Consider the following 14,339-nt stretch of genomic DNA (forward strand, 5'->3'; position numbering starts at 1 on the left):
ATTACATTTTAAAGAAGATTCATTACCGGAGTGGTTTAAACCTATTCCCGGTAGTTAAAGCTGGAGGCAGCGCTAACAAAAGGCCAAGGACAGATGTGTCATTTTGTACAAGTGGCAGCAGTTTTCTGTGAAGTTCCGAGCAGCGGCCGTGCTCACCGGATCTTGGTGTCTATGCAAGGGACGTCAGTCAGGAAAGCCCTGGGAGAAAGGGCTGGTTCTTACAGCAGCGGTTCCCAGACACCGCGCAATGCCAGACCTGGGCCTCCAGCCTCCATCTACGCCCCACCCAGCATCAAGCTCCTTCTATTGTGAAGGGACAATGTAAAGGGCAGAGTCGCCCCCACCCCGCTTTAGTTCCTTCTCATCGTACGGGGTCCAATATTTAGTGTCCCTTGTGAACGGCTCACCTAGTGGTACCAGTCATCCCCAATGCTCGAAAACCTTACTTTTATTTTCACTTTTTGTTTGCTTTAATTTTCTTTAATTTATTTTGGTCTTGTTTTGTTTTTTTCACTTAACAGGGCCCCAGGGTTCAAGCCATTTGTGGGCTGCAGAAAGCCGTCGGTGATCCTCATTTGCGCTGTCTCGGGGCCTGGGTGAGGGTCACTTTGGGGGTGAGTGTTCCATTTGTTGTTGCTTCGAGACCAGGACAAAGGAGCTGAGGGAGGTGCCTGGAGGCGGCCCAGAGGCTGGTGTTCGAACCCCTTGGCCGTTGAAGGGCAGTTCCTCAGCAATGCCTCCCCGAAGGGCTCCCTCAGCCTTCCCAGCAAAGCAGAGATCTCCATCACCAGGACCAGGGCTCTAGACCTTCTGAACCGTCCCCACCTCAGAAACACAAGAAAAAATTGGTCTCCAGTTCCTTGAAGTCCAGAGTCTGGGACTCCTCCGCAGAAGGCCAGTCTGGCTCTGAATGCAGAGCATGCCCTTCAGCTCACTACTCCCTGGCACTGGCTCATCCAGACAGCCCCGAGCTATCAGTATCGATGCCCTCACAGGAACCGTCAAGACAAGCTACAGAGCAGTTGTCCTGAATGTTTGCGGGTCAACAGCCCATGTCCGTCCCAACCACACTGTGGGCCTATGCAGGGCCAGAGACTTGCTGAGCTTGTCTGTACCATGCTCCCCCCATGCAGAACCCTTGTACGGGGTTGGTACGGCAACCAGAGCTCTCAGCTCTGGAGCGCACTACTCACTACTCAGCCCTGGTACCCATTCCTGCCTGGTCTTTGGGCCGGTACTGGTTCATCCATGCTGCCTCTGCCAGCAGCTGGGAAACCCTCTATGCCTCCTCTGGCACTGAGTCTCTCACTTCCGCATCACTGACTCCTCCTCAGACTCTCGGGAAGCCCAGTACCAGGAGTCTAGCGCTTCCTCCCGTTCCTGTTCCCACACTTGGTGTGGTTCGAAGAGGGTGTCTGCTAGAGCCTGGGATGCTGGGGCCAGACATGCCTGGGGCCTGCTACCAAAACACCCCCAGGATACTGCCAGCATCCAGATCTACTTCAGCGCTTCCTGACACAAGTCAGTCTTCTGCCAGGGAGCCTTCTTCTGCAGGTGCCAATCAACCTTTGAGCCCTCAAGCCCAGGACTTACTCAGCCAGTCCTGAAGCCACAACCCATCCTCGTACTACAAGAGCAGCTTAGGGAGATTTCTCCCTTGCCTCCACTGCAGCCATCCTCCTCCTTCCCACCTCCTCCTCCACACCAGATGACTGGGGGGGCGGTACCTGGAGTTCCACAGGCGAAGAGCAGCCTCCTTGGCTATGCGCATGGAGCAAGTGGAAGAGAATATCCCCAAACTCATTGACATTCTCCATCCCACCATGTCAGGGTGGTGACGCTGCCTGTGAATGAGACCATTATGCAGCCAGCCAAAACCATCTGGCAAAGTCTTTCCTCCATTCCACTGGTTGTTAAGAGAATAGAACAAAAACTATCAGGTTCTATCTCAAGGGCTTGAGAAGTTTGTTTACACCTGACACCTGGGTCGTTAGTGATAGCTACAGTGAATGAGAAGAGTAGACGGGAGAGCTAAGGCTACCCCTGAGGACAAAACCACCAAGAGACTTGACCTTTTTGTTAGAAAGCTTCATTCTGCAGCAGCTCTGCATGGCCAATCCTGTCATTGACCCATTGGCTCATACATGTTACTCCTGCAGCAAAGGCAGCCTTTCCTCCACCACTATACGTGGTTTTCAACAAGGCTCAGGTGCAGCTGAGATCACATCTCCAAGTTCCTTCTGAAAGTGGTTTCTAACTTCCATCCGAATCAATTTACCTGCCAGTGATCTTCCCGCAACTGCTTTTACATAGGGATGAGTGAAAACTCCACCCCTCAACATCAGTTGAGCCATTAGCTTTTTACCTCAATAGGACTCAGGCCTTTCGAGTTTTGTCCCAGCTGTTTACCCTGTACACACAATGTACCAGGGCTCATCCAGTCACCACTCAGCCTCTCAAAATGGATCATGAGCTGCATTACCATGCCTTCCGCTGCCCCAGGGGTAATACTGCTTGACAGACTCATGACATGCTCCAACAGAGTGCTATTGACCCCAGCAGCATTTGTGACCCATGTCCCTGTTATGGACACCGGCAGAGCAATAGCGTGGTCCTCCATCCATGCTTTCACCAGACGTTACTCTGTGCAGGCTGGAGAGGATGCAGATGTAGGCAAGGCGGTCCTTACAGTCCCTCTTCCCATGAGAAAATGCTGGCGTGCCGGAGAGGGAGTTCTAAACTGGCCAGAATGAGGTGAGTGACGCCGGTTTCTTAGCTTCTTAAACTTTCTCAGCATAGTCCAAAAGGTTGATAGTTTTCAAGGTCACACTACAAGGTTGTCTTTTTAAAGATCTCAGTTTTTCCATTAAATACATTCCAGTTTTTCTGGAACCAATTGCTTATTTTAGGCTGATGTCTAGAATTTCAGTTTGCTGCTAGTTCTGTAACAAAGTGAGTGAGTTTAGGAGAGGCATGAATGGGGTTATTCTTTGTAAATTAGAGGGCCTTTTTTGCTTCCCAGCCTGGTGGAGAATCTGCTACAGTTAGATATGTTGAAAGAGATTCCTCCAGTAATTTAACTGTTGGTAATTACCCAGTGAGAGACAGTTATGCCAGCAAGAACCAAATTTTAGGCAATCCATGTGAAACACTCACCTCAATATCAGATAGAAGTAAAGGATTTTGTATTGGGTTCCATAGAAGCTGTGGAAATAGAAAGATTTTAGTGTTGTGTAACAGGGTGAAAATCTACAAAGCAAAATCTTTGCTTCATAAGGTGTTGGGGAAGGATTTTTTTCCTCCTCCATCATACTAGAATTAGAATTCCAGCCCCTTTCCACTAGGCCTGATTTTTTACAATTAACAGGTTTGTTTAAATTGAGTTAACTTCAGTTGTGATCATCCCCAATTCCACAATGATTTCAGTTTGGTGACAGGAAACAATGAATTGTAAGTGACCATTCATGGTAAACAAAATTGGTTTCATAATTGTGAGGTTTGCACCAGACACTGAGTTCTGTACAATCAGGTCACATCGTAGGTGTGTCTCCTGTCAAAACAGCTCAAGATTTAATTGTTCAGTCCTTGCAGTAAACTGCTTGTGACCAAGAATTCTTCTTTAAAAAAAAACCAATTACTCGGTGAACAACAAATTGGGACTCATGTTACATTTGCAAACAGAGGTGAAATTCTACCAACAAATTAGCTGTCGATTATTTGCAGGCCTTGTTCCTGACTACGGCTGCTTCTGAAGCTGTGGGTAATACCAGTATAAAATGTTACCTTGTGTGCAGTTTCTGCTTTCTAGGTTGCTGGTAGATTTGTAGGTTTTAACATCTCAGGGCACTGCTGTTAACTGCCTGCATCCACCAGCGGAAGAGAAGAATTAATATTGTTCCTGTCACTTGAAACCTTTGTGGTTGTAGCAGCTGAACTTGTGACCCCAGCAGGCTGGCCTGGCACCACGTGTGTCAGGAAGTACACAGTGTGCTGGATAGGCAGATAAAGTTATTTGGGGGCCCTGATGATGTACACGAGTTTCCTTCTCTTTGCATCGCATCCCTTTAAATCCCAGAACTATTGAACAGTGTTGCCTTACAGCCTTGTTCTTACTTCATTTCTAACCATGCTTGACAGACACATTTTAACATCTCAACCTCTGCTAGAAGAGTTGGAGTAAATAAGAGTTTCACGTTAAATATTGAAAACTGATGGTTATGTTTATGTCAAGCAGGATAAAATAGCTTTGTAACCATAAGAGCTTCACAGCTGTCCTATGTAGTGGCCAGTTTAGGCCTGGAATTTGTCTGTTCTAGATGCTGAGGTATCCTGGCTGGTGCTATTGTTAAAGCTGGGAAATGTGGAGAGAACTAGTTGTTTGTAAAATGTGTTGAGCTCCTTGGATGGCAGGTGCTACAAAGTTCAAAGTTTGGGCTGGCTCTTTGTAAGGACTCATTGCTCTGCATTAAGTTAGTCACCCTGGCAATCGTGTGGTCTTGTGCATCCTCCTTGAGTCTGTTTTTAATACCACACACTGCCAGTTTTTAAAATCTGTCTCCATCATCCCCATGACATCAGTGAATTTAGCATCATGTATGTGCAGTTGCATGTTATGAAATGACTGATGGTGGAGTGTCCACAGCTGTCAGACAAACACGTGCCCATGACCCTCATAATGAGAGCAGTAGCAATGGCTAAGTAGCCAAGACCCTTAGGCCCATGCTCTTCATCAACTCATTTACCCCTTTTGCCACCACTTTGCAGCCACCTTTTGTTCCACAAACCCCAAGGACTGGCTGCTACCCTGCGTCCCATTCCTCCCTGCCCTGCTGTGCTGCTGAATGTCTCTGGGGAAAATCCAGGTATCACATTAACTTCCTCCTCTACAAACTGAGATTTCTGCCCTCTTCCTAACAAAGCTTTGTGTCCCCTCTCCCCAGTCAGCCCCACTGCTACCACCCCGATGCCATTTTCCGACCTGACACACTCCCTTGAAGCCCTCTTCAGTCTCTGCTCCCGTTCAGCCAAAACCATATGAAGAAACTCCCCATATGGGCACAATTGGATCTGAAATACAATAACCATGTTTACTTGCTAGACACAAACCTGCAAGGACTGGCTACAGACACTCTGCTGCAGTGGTGCCTTTTTGGCAGCTTCTGGAACACACAACACCGTGAACACCACTAGAGGCTCACATACCACCCTCTTCCGATACGTTACAGCTGGTATATTGACCAGCAAACTGCCTGGCCACACTGCCGCCGCCTCCTCCCCAGTCTCCCTTTGGTTCATACTGTATCAAGGACCAGTCTGGTACCACCCGTGCCAAAGCAAGTCCTGCAGTATCGCCTAGCCAAGCCTTTGAGACATGCGAGGCAGGAGCTTTATCTCCTACCAAATCATTGATACCTTCTTGGCAGTCAGCACAAACTGGTGCCCGGGATCCTCCTTCACTGACACGCTGAGGAAAACGGGGACTAGAGATGCAAGGCAGAAGCATAAGTCAAGGTGCTTCACCATATTATAACCTCCTTATTTCTCCATGCCCATGGCCATCACCCCAGCGGCCAAGGGAGCCAAACCATCACAGGCGTCCACATCTGCAGCTCCCAGCAGTGCCACTTTACCCTCATCTCCGCCATCACGGGGCTCTAGCGGGGGGCATCCAGCACGGGCTGCCCAGGGGATCTCCGTGTAACTACCAACCTCCCGCCCAAGCAGGTAAAACACCTCCGCAAAAGGGCTGTGATAACCCCAACCAAGTCAAAGAAAAATCTTCTCACCCATCTAATGTGGCCCCTGCCCTGGTCCAGCTGAGACCTCCTCAGATCACTCACCCCTAGGGGTGACTTTGACTATCTCCAGCTGGAGAGAGTGTGTTACCCTGTATCTAACTAGAAGCTGAGTCATGCTTAGGCCGACGTTAGCTACAACTTAACTAACCTGGACCACTTTTCCTAGTCCTGACACCCCCCGGGGTGGGTGTGTGTTGCGGGAGGCTCCTCTCTAAGGCAATGCCAGCAAGACACACCACTTCTGTAGGGTTGGTACAGTTACATTCTGCAATGAAAATCAGGCTGCGCCCATGCGGCAGTGCACAGCTGTGTGTCCGTGAAAGGTTCTGGCAGCAGGGAGACGGTGGGGGAAAGCTTCAGCAGTTCCCCACTGCCAGAGTCTTTCCCTGCACTGCCAAGCACTGCAGTGTAGATAGGGAGGCAGGTTTTGGTGAGGTGTGTGTGTAGGGTGCGCTCGCGCTCTCTCTCTCACACATCCCCTTCAGGCATGTTGTTACTCACCTCCGACATGCCTCGTTGGCTGCACTGAGATTTATATCTGTGCTGAGGGGGCTATGGGGGTCTGCAGGGGCGGCTCTAGGGATTTTGCCGCCCCAAGCACGGCAGGCAGACTGCCTCCCGCAGGTGTGCGGGGGGTCCTCCGAAGCCGCGGGACCAGCGGACCCTCCGCAGGCACACCTGTGGGAGGCAGCCTGCCTGCCGCCCTCGCGGCGCTGGCAGAGCGCCCCCCGCGGCTTGCCGCCCCAAGCACGCGCTTGGCGTGCTGGGGTCTGGAGCCGCCCCTGGGGGTCTGTACCCTACACACTCCAGAAAGTCCCAAGACCCAGTTCCCCTCTCATTGTTGCTGGGGCTGCCCAGGAGTTGTGGTTTGTGGGGCCCTTGCTGGTGTGTTCTGTGTGACACTCTCCAGTGGAAGGAGGGCTAAGCATTGTATGTGTGCCACAATGTGGGGCATAGGGCTCTTACTTTACAGGTAAGGTTTCCTGTGGCCACAGTAAAGTCATCTTGTCCTTTCTTCTGCTTCCAGTTCAGGAAATAAACAAACCTGCCAGTGTAACAGCACCTCTGTGCCTCCCACAAGCACAGCTTGGTTTGTTTTATTTGTGGGATGCTTTACAAAGTTATCGATGGAATGGAGGAACCCGGGGCTGATTTGTGGTTGGAGCGGTTGACATTTCTATGTATCACTAAATCATAATTGCTAGGCCAGGAGTAATTGAGCATTAAACGTTGGTTACTTTCCTAAACATCTTTATTTGCATGGCTGATGGCCTCCACTGAGATGGATGTGATATGAATGCTGGGTTCCAGGGATACATTAAAAGGTCACATAATGTTAACATTGTTTTTCAGGCAGTTGCTTATTGGTGTTCAAGGATTTAATAGCTAGTCTTTAATCTCTGGTCCTAGGTCTTTGGTATGTGACTATCTTTCATGGAAATGCCGAGGTTAGAACTATTTCCTACCTTCTTGTGTGAAAAGCTCCCTGAAGCAGTGCAGACGTCCTTGTCAAGGAATGGCACAGATAACGGCATCCATATTACTGGCTAGCAGTGATGTTGAAGATCTGGAAACCCTGGATGCCTCCTATATAAAATGATTGGTTAAGATGTCCACAGTGTCATGAATGGGAAAAAGGTCTGTCTCACGAAGAAACAACAGCGTGGGAAGAATACTGATGATTAGTCAATTTTTGGACAGGCCCTTTGCTGCTCCTTAGGCTTTGGTACACTGCTTGGCAGTGAGTCTGCATTAAGGTTCTGTATAGATCTGTTTGTTCCTCACTGTTTTGAGTGTAACCTACCTGTCTTACTGTATAAGAGTATGTCTACACTGACAGAGTTACAGCGCCACTCAGAGTGCCGAAGGGAAACCGCTGTTGTGTGTTCACACTGTCAGATGCCTGCGCAATAGCATATTCACACTTGCGGCGGTATTCGGAGTGGTGCACTCTGGGCAGGTATCCCACAGAGCATTTCTTCCTCTTCTGCCGCTAAGACTTGTGGGAAGGTGGAGGGGGTCGCAGGGCACCCTATCCCAATGCCCTGTGATGCATTGCTTTGCATCCCAGCAATCCCTGTGCTTCTGTCTGCATTTGGCACCTTCTTTCAATGGTTTGAGTATTGCGCGCTCTGCTCTGCCTCTTCGGTTTGCAGGAATGGATCCCGCGCTGTTGACCAATATGCTGCTCACTCTCACTAGCACGTCACGAGTGGCAGTGGAGTTATTCCTTAAATTACAAAGGCAAGAGGAGTGCGACATTGATCTCGCCACGCGTTGTAGCTGCAACACGAGATTGCTTGTGGCATTCACGGAGCTGCTGACCACAGTGGAACACTGCTTTGGGCTTGGGAAACAAGCACTGAGTGTTGGGATCTTCATGGATGTCTGGGATGATGAGCAGTGGCTGCAGAACTTTTGGATGAGAAAAGCCACATTAATGGGACTGCGTGATGAGCTCACCCCAGCCCTGTGGCACAAGGACACGAGAATGAGAGCTGCCCTGTCATTGGAGAAGCGCGTGGTGATTGTGGAAGCTGGCTACTCCAGACTGCTACTGATCAGTCGCTAACCATTCAGAGTGGGGAAGTTGACAGTTGGATTTGTGTTGATAGAAGTGTGCAGGGCCATTAATCGCATCCTACTCTGAAAGACTGTGACTCTGGGCAGCATGCATGACATTGTGGCTTTGCACAAATGGCTTCCCTAACTGCGGAGGGGCGATAGAGGGCACGCGTATTCCAATTCTGGCACCAGACCACCTAGCCGTCGAGTACATTAATCGGAAGGTGTATTTCTCAATGGTTCTCCAGGCGCTTGTGGATCACTGTGGGCATTTCACAGACGTTAATATAGGCTGGTCCAGAAAGGTGCATGATGCCTTAGCGGTGGGGTCGCCACCGAGTATCGCGTCCAGCTCTTTGTAGAACCAGCAGCTTGTGGTGCAGCACCAGAGCGGTGGTTTGCCTCCCACGCCTTGTGGTAGGTGTTCCGCAGCTCCTTCACTTTGACCCTGCACTGCATGTGTTCCGATCATGGCCCCTTTCTGTCATGCATCATGAAATCTGTCTGTAGTTGGTGTCACTGGACAGCCTGCTCTCCCCCAAATGCTGATGAGGTCCAGCAGCTCAGCATTGGTCCAAGTGGGGGATTACTTGGTGCATGGAGCAGACATGGTCACCTGAAAAGATGCACTGAGACCACTGCACGCATCACCAACAAACAGGAAGGGGACTTTCAAAATTCCCAAGGAATTTAAGGGGTGGGGATGGTGGTTGGTCACCGGAGGGCAGGGCAGGGCAGTAGAGTTCAAACCAATGAGCAGAGAGGCGAGAACAGGCATTGTGGGACACCTCCCGGGGGCCAATCGCAGCGCTATCATCGACCAGGGTGTCTACCCTGGCACCGTGGCACTGTACCCCTGGCGCGGAAAGCTCTACACCTCTTATCGGGGTGTCTTTTTTCCAGCGCTGCAACTGTGCAGTTTCTGCGCACTAAGTGGCTTGGTCGTGTGTACACCTTGGGAGTTACAGTGCAGAAAGCTGCTTTACTGTGCAGAAACTTGCCATTGTAGACAAGGCCTAACTACTTAAGAATAAGCCCCCAAAATAGAGCATTTGATTTATTTAGTTTACAGTGGCTGAGATCTTGAAAATGACCTTCCTTTCCTTGAAAGACAGGTGGGCAAGGTAATATCTTTTATTGGACCAACTTCTGTTGGTAGAAAAGACAAGCTTTTGAACTTTACAGAGCTCTTCTTCAGGTCCGGGAAAGGGAACCAGAGTGTCCCAGTTTAATATGTGGTGGGATAGGTTGTAAACCATAAGGGGTTAACACATATTGTAAGAAACCACTTAAAATGAAGTGGGCAATTGACACTTCTGTTGTGCAGGTTTCCTCTCTCAAATGAAGTGAAGCACGGCTGCGTACTTGTTCCAGTGCTGTTCAACTTGTTCTTTGCCTGTGTCCTCAGCCATGCCACAAGGGAATTGGATCAGGGGATATACATCTGCTACCGACTCAACGGCTCCCTCTTTGATCTTCAAAGACTCAATGCTGAGACCAAGCCACTGGCGAGACTTCCCATTGAGGCACTTTTTGCAGATGACTGTGCCTTGATGGCCTATAGACATGACGACCTTCAGGTCATTGTCGATAGGTTTTCTAAAGCCTCCCAGTTCTTTGGCCTCGCCATCACTCTCAGGAAGACTGAGGTCTTGTTCCAACCAGCACCTCATTCCAATGCCCCAGCACCAGCCATCTTCATCCAGGGCACATGCTGAAAAATGTGGATCAGTTCAAGTATTTGGGCAGCATCATCTCAAGTGGCAGTTCCCTTGATAAGGAAATTGCCTCCACAATTAGTAAAGCTGGCCAGGCCCTTGGCCAACTCTGAACAAAAGTCCTTACCCAACACAACATTACTGTCTCCACCAAATTGAAGATACACAGTGCAGTGGCTCTAACATCTCTCCTGTATGGATATGAGACGTGGACACTTTATAGATGTCACATTAAACAGCTCAATTTCACATGCGCTCCCTCTGCTCGATAATGAGCATTTGCTGGCAGGACAGAGTGACCAATATTAAGGTCCTTGAGAGAGCAACACAACCAGCAGTGAGGAAATGTACTGAGAGTATAATTTAGGTGGACTGGACATGTCATCAGAATGGAAGACCACCGTCTCCCAAAACAGATCCTGTATGGGGAGATGAATCAAGGTAAAAGAAATAAGGGTCGTCCATATAAACACTTCAAAGATAATCTGAAGATCAGTCTCCAGTGGGCTGGCATCAATCTCAAAGAACTCGAGCAAATGTCTCGGAACAGGACTCACTGGTGGTCTCTGAGATCAGCATGTAACAGGTTTGAGCAGGATCATTTCCAGACTGCACGTGAAAGGCATCACAGAGCTGCATCATCAAATGTCATGGATATGGACTTGCCATGCTGTCAGTGCAGCTGACTCTCTGCATCAGGGTTCAGACTTCAGAGTCCATGCGTAGCCATAGATGAGAATTACGACAATACTTTCATCATTGTCAGCGATGGGCTACCAACAACATGAAGGTTTCCTTTGAGGATAAGGACTGAGAGGTCAGATATGGCGTGATCACTTTGTGACAAGTGTTTGCCCAGAGGTGATAGGTTATTTTTATCTTACCTTTTTTCTATGTGAGTTCATTCAAGAGTGTAGTGACTCTGGTTTCATCCACATAGTTGTTATTGGGGCTTTTATACCACATATTGTGATAGGCATGTTTAGGAGCCATGGATCTTGAAAAGGTTGGTTTGGGGAGCGGTTTATTCATCGTAGCAGTGGAGAGATGTCTGTAGATTTTGCATCTGTTCTGGCAGAGTCTGGTGCTGCTTTGAGTTGATGTGGTGTGGTCTTGAGGCATTTGCTTCTGACTATGAGCTTGGAGAGGTTGGGGAGTTGTTTGAAGGCCAGAAGAGGAGGCTCAGGAAAGATTTCTTTCAGCATGTGGTCTCCATTAAGTATGGGTTATAACGGTTTGATGATACTCCATATGGGTTCCAATGTGGGGTGGTAGGTGACAACTAGGGGTGTGCAGATTGGGTGGGGGGTTCTTTTTCTGCATTGAAGCAGGTTCTGTGATGTGATCTACTTTTCTGATGGTGTGTCCTTATTTGGTGAAGGCGGTTAAGGTGTGTATCCCACACTTTCTCCTTGGAGTATATTCTGCAGTATCTGAGTGCCTGGCTGTAGATAACAGATTTCTTTGTGTTCGGAGTGGTTACTGGATCTGTGAAAGTAAGGGTGGTGTTCTGTGGGTTTCTTGTCTATAATTGTCTGTAGGGTTCTGTTGCTGAAGCTGATAGGAAGTTGATGCTGATGCGGGAGCATTTTAAAGAGAGTTTAATGGACGGGTGGTGGTGGTGGTGGAAATCTGAGGCAGGATATGTTGTCTGTCCAGTGGATACAAATATCAATTTATCTCAGATATATTATTGGTTTCATGGTATATTTTTCCATAAATTCTTCCTCAAGGTGGCCCATGAAACAGTAGGCATATTGGGGAGTCATCCTAGTACCCAGGGCTGTTCCCATGGTTTGGACAAAGTGCTTGTGAAATGTAAAATTGTTATGGGTGAGGATGAAATGGATGAGTTTGGTGATGTTTGGGTTGGATATCTGAAGGTTGTCCGTTGTCTTATAGGTATTTGAGGAAGGCAGTGATGCTGTCATTGTGAGGGATGTTGCAGTATAAGGAGGTAACATTGCTGGTGGTAAGGATGGTGTTCTTAGGGAGGCTGTTAATGTTTTGGGGTTTCTGGGGGAAGTTGGATGTGTCCTGGAGGAAGCTGGCCTTTTCTCTGTCTGATATCCTAGGACCAACATGGCTACAATAGCACTGCAAACATTCCTTTCCTTAGCAATTTTTGTGTTTTCTTGTTAGCAAATATTGTTTCCCTTTCCTCTTACTTGAGAAGCAAAAGCTCTATGGCTCAGCTTTGTTTGCTTCCTGGTTATACACCCACATCATCAATGATATTATGACAGCCTTGGAAACATGTTAGTTAATTTGCTGCTCCCCTTGTCAGCTGGCAAAATTTGCTATAGTCAAACAAAAGCACTGCAGGATTTGTACAACCCATGGTTATTGGGTGTGTGGGGGGGAGAGAGTTGTGTTGTATTATGTGTCTTGCAAATATAAAAATTTAAGAACTATTTTAAATCAAGTATTGGTCCTGAACTATAGCAGTCCCTTGAGGAGGGTAAGAAAATGATTCTTTGCACCAAAAATCTATAGGTTGCAAATTATCTATATTTCCATCGGAGCCCTATGGAAAATACACAAACCGATGTGGTCTAAAATAATAGAAGATTAACACTAGACTAGTGCACTGAACAGGGAAAGCTAAATATATGGTTCTCATCACCATAATTACTTCATCATAACTTTTCTCATTAGATCATTGGTAAATTGTCAGCTTCTTGGATAGATGTAACCTACTCTAATTGGAACGAAATGTCCCCTAACTCACTTCTTGTGTTTAGAATAAATAGAAATATGACTGGGGATGTAAAGGAAAACCTGCCTGGTTGATTTGTATTAGATGCATTTTGTTAGTTAACCCAAGAGTTAGATAGTTGTAACTGACAGTTCATCTCATCCACTTCTTGTTGGTCATTCACTAAACAGATTTACATAACTGCGCATACTGTTCACTTTCATTTTTCTCAGCCCTCAAATATCGGTGTTCCTGAACTATTTCACAGACCAGCTGTCTAGGAGAACTAAAATTATGCTTTAGTACCTGAGATGTTGATATGAGAGAGAGATGTGCAGACAGGGGTGGGGTCCACAGCGAATGTGAAAAACTTCAGCTGTGCAAGAACGCTGAGACTGGAGAACGTGTTTGAAACTCTGTATCTCAGGGAGAGAGTCCAGATCTCCCTGAATTCTAGGATTAGACCAGACCTGATTTAATATGAACTTTTTATTTAACGTGTTCACGCCAGTGGTTTTGCTGCTGCTGTTTGCTGTTATTTGCATCACTGCAGCACCTTTAGGCTACAACCAGGTCACGGCCCTGTTATGCTGGGGCTGTGTGTGCACCTCGTCAGAGGTAGTCCCTGTTCCAAAGGGTTGACAATCTAGCTAGACAGGGCAAGGATGGGAGTATTAGCCCCATCCTACACATGGGGGACTGGAGCTCAGGGATTAAGGCCCAGATTTTCACATTGAAATCAACGGGTGTTAGGTACCCAAATACCTTTGAGGAGCTGGGCTTTGGTGACTTGTCCCAGGTCACCTGGGAGTCGGTGGCAGTCAGGGCTTGAACCCAGACATCTCGAGTCCCACAAGACCATCCTTCCTTTGGATGACCATTCATGTTCACTATGGAAATGAGAGTCATGAAAACACAAAATCAGAGACATTGTCAGATTTACTACCAGGGTTGGTACCTCGAAACCACACTGGTGGGTGCAATTGAAATGCCGTAAGAATGATCTAATCTTACGTTTGGATACAATGCCCATTACCAAAACAAGTTGGGGCCAGACCGACTGTGAGCAGAAACATGCCGGTGAAACCCAGGCCTGCTGGGTGTGGCACTCTGTCCTTCAGCCCAGCTAGAGATTGATGAGTCTACTACAGCCTCTGCCAAGAGCCCCAGGGCTTTTAGCCCATGCAATAGAGGCTCATGCACTAAGTTTCAGAGATCCCAGGTTTGATTCCACCTGCCGAGACTGGGGTCTGTCCAGGGCTGGCTCCAGGGTTTTTCCTGCCCCAAGCAGCTGCTTGCTTGGCTGGTGCCTGGAGCCGGCCCTGGGTCAGTCAGCGTAACACAGGCACACTAGAATGACCCTCAGAGTGCCTGGGCCATTCAGGTGCAATATGGGGCCCATGCACCTTTGAATCTGTACATATAAACATGCTACAAACTCATTAACAAAGCTGTGGTGCAAAGAGACAAAGCAGAAGGCGCCCACATGTACCTGAGAAACAAGAGTGGTCTGTTAAGTGTTCCATACTTGTAGGTCTCACTTAATCTTCAAGAAATATC

At 48.1% G+C, this 14,339-nt stretch overlaps 1 long non-coding RNA gene across 2 annotated transcripts; it reads right to left on the bottom strand.

Annotated features, from left to right (window-relative positions):
• Window positions 1-485: 485 nt before the first annotated feature.
• LOC123351160 lies at window positions 486-3,919 on the bottom strand. Of its 2 annotated transcripts, XR_006573940.1 has the most exons (4): window positions 3,784-3,919; window positions 3,157-3,204; window positions 1,728-1,844; window positions 486-825 (listed from the first exon to the last, which is right to left on the bottom strand). It is a non-coding gene; the product is annotated as an uncharacterized LOC123351160 (long non-coding RNA). The 2 variants fall into 2 exon arrangements; XR_006573939.1 differs by having other exon boundaries at window positions 1,728-3,204.
• Between the last annotated feature and the right edge of the window lie 10,420 nt (window positions 3,920-14,339).

The sequence above is a fragment of the Mauremys mutica genome, chromosome 16, assembly GCF_020497125.1.
Source record: "Mauremys mutica isolate MM-2020 ecotype Southern chromosome 16, ASM2049712v1, whole genome shotgun sequence".
Lineage (NCBI taxonomy): Eukaryota > Metazoa > Chordata > Testudines > Geoemydidae > Mauremys > Mauremys mutica.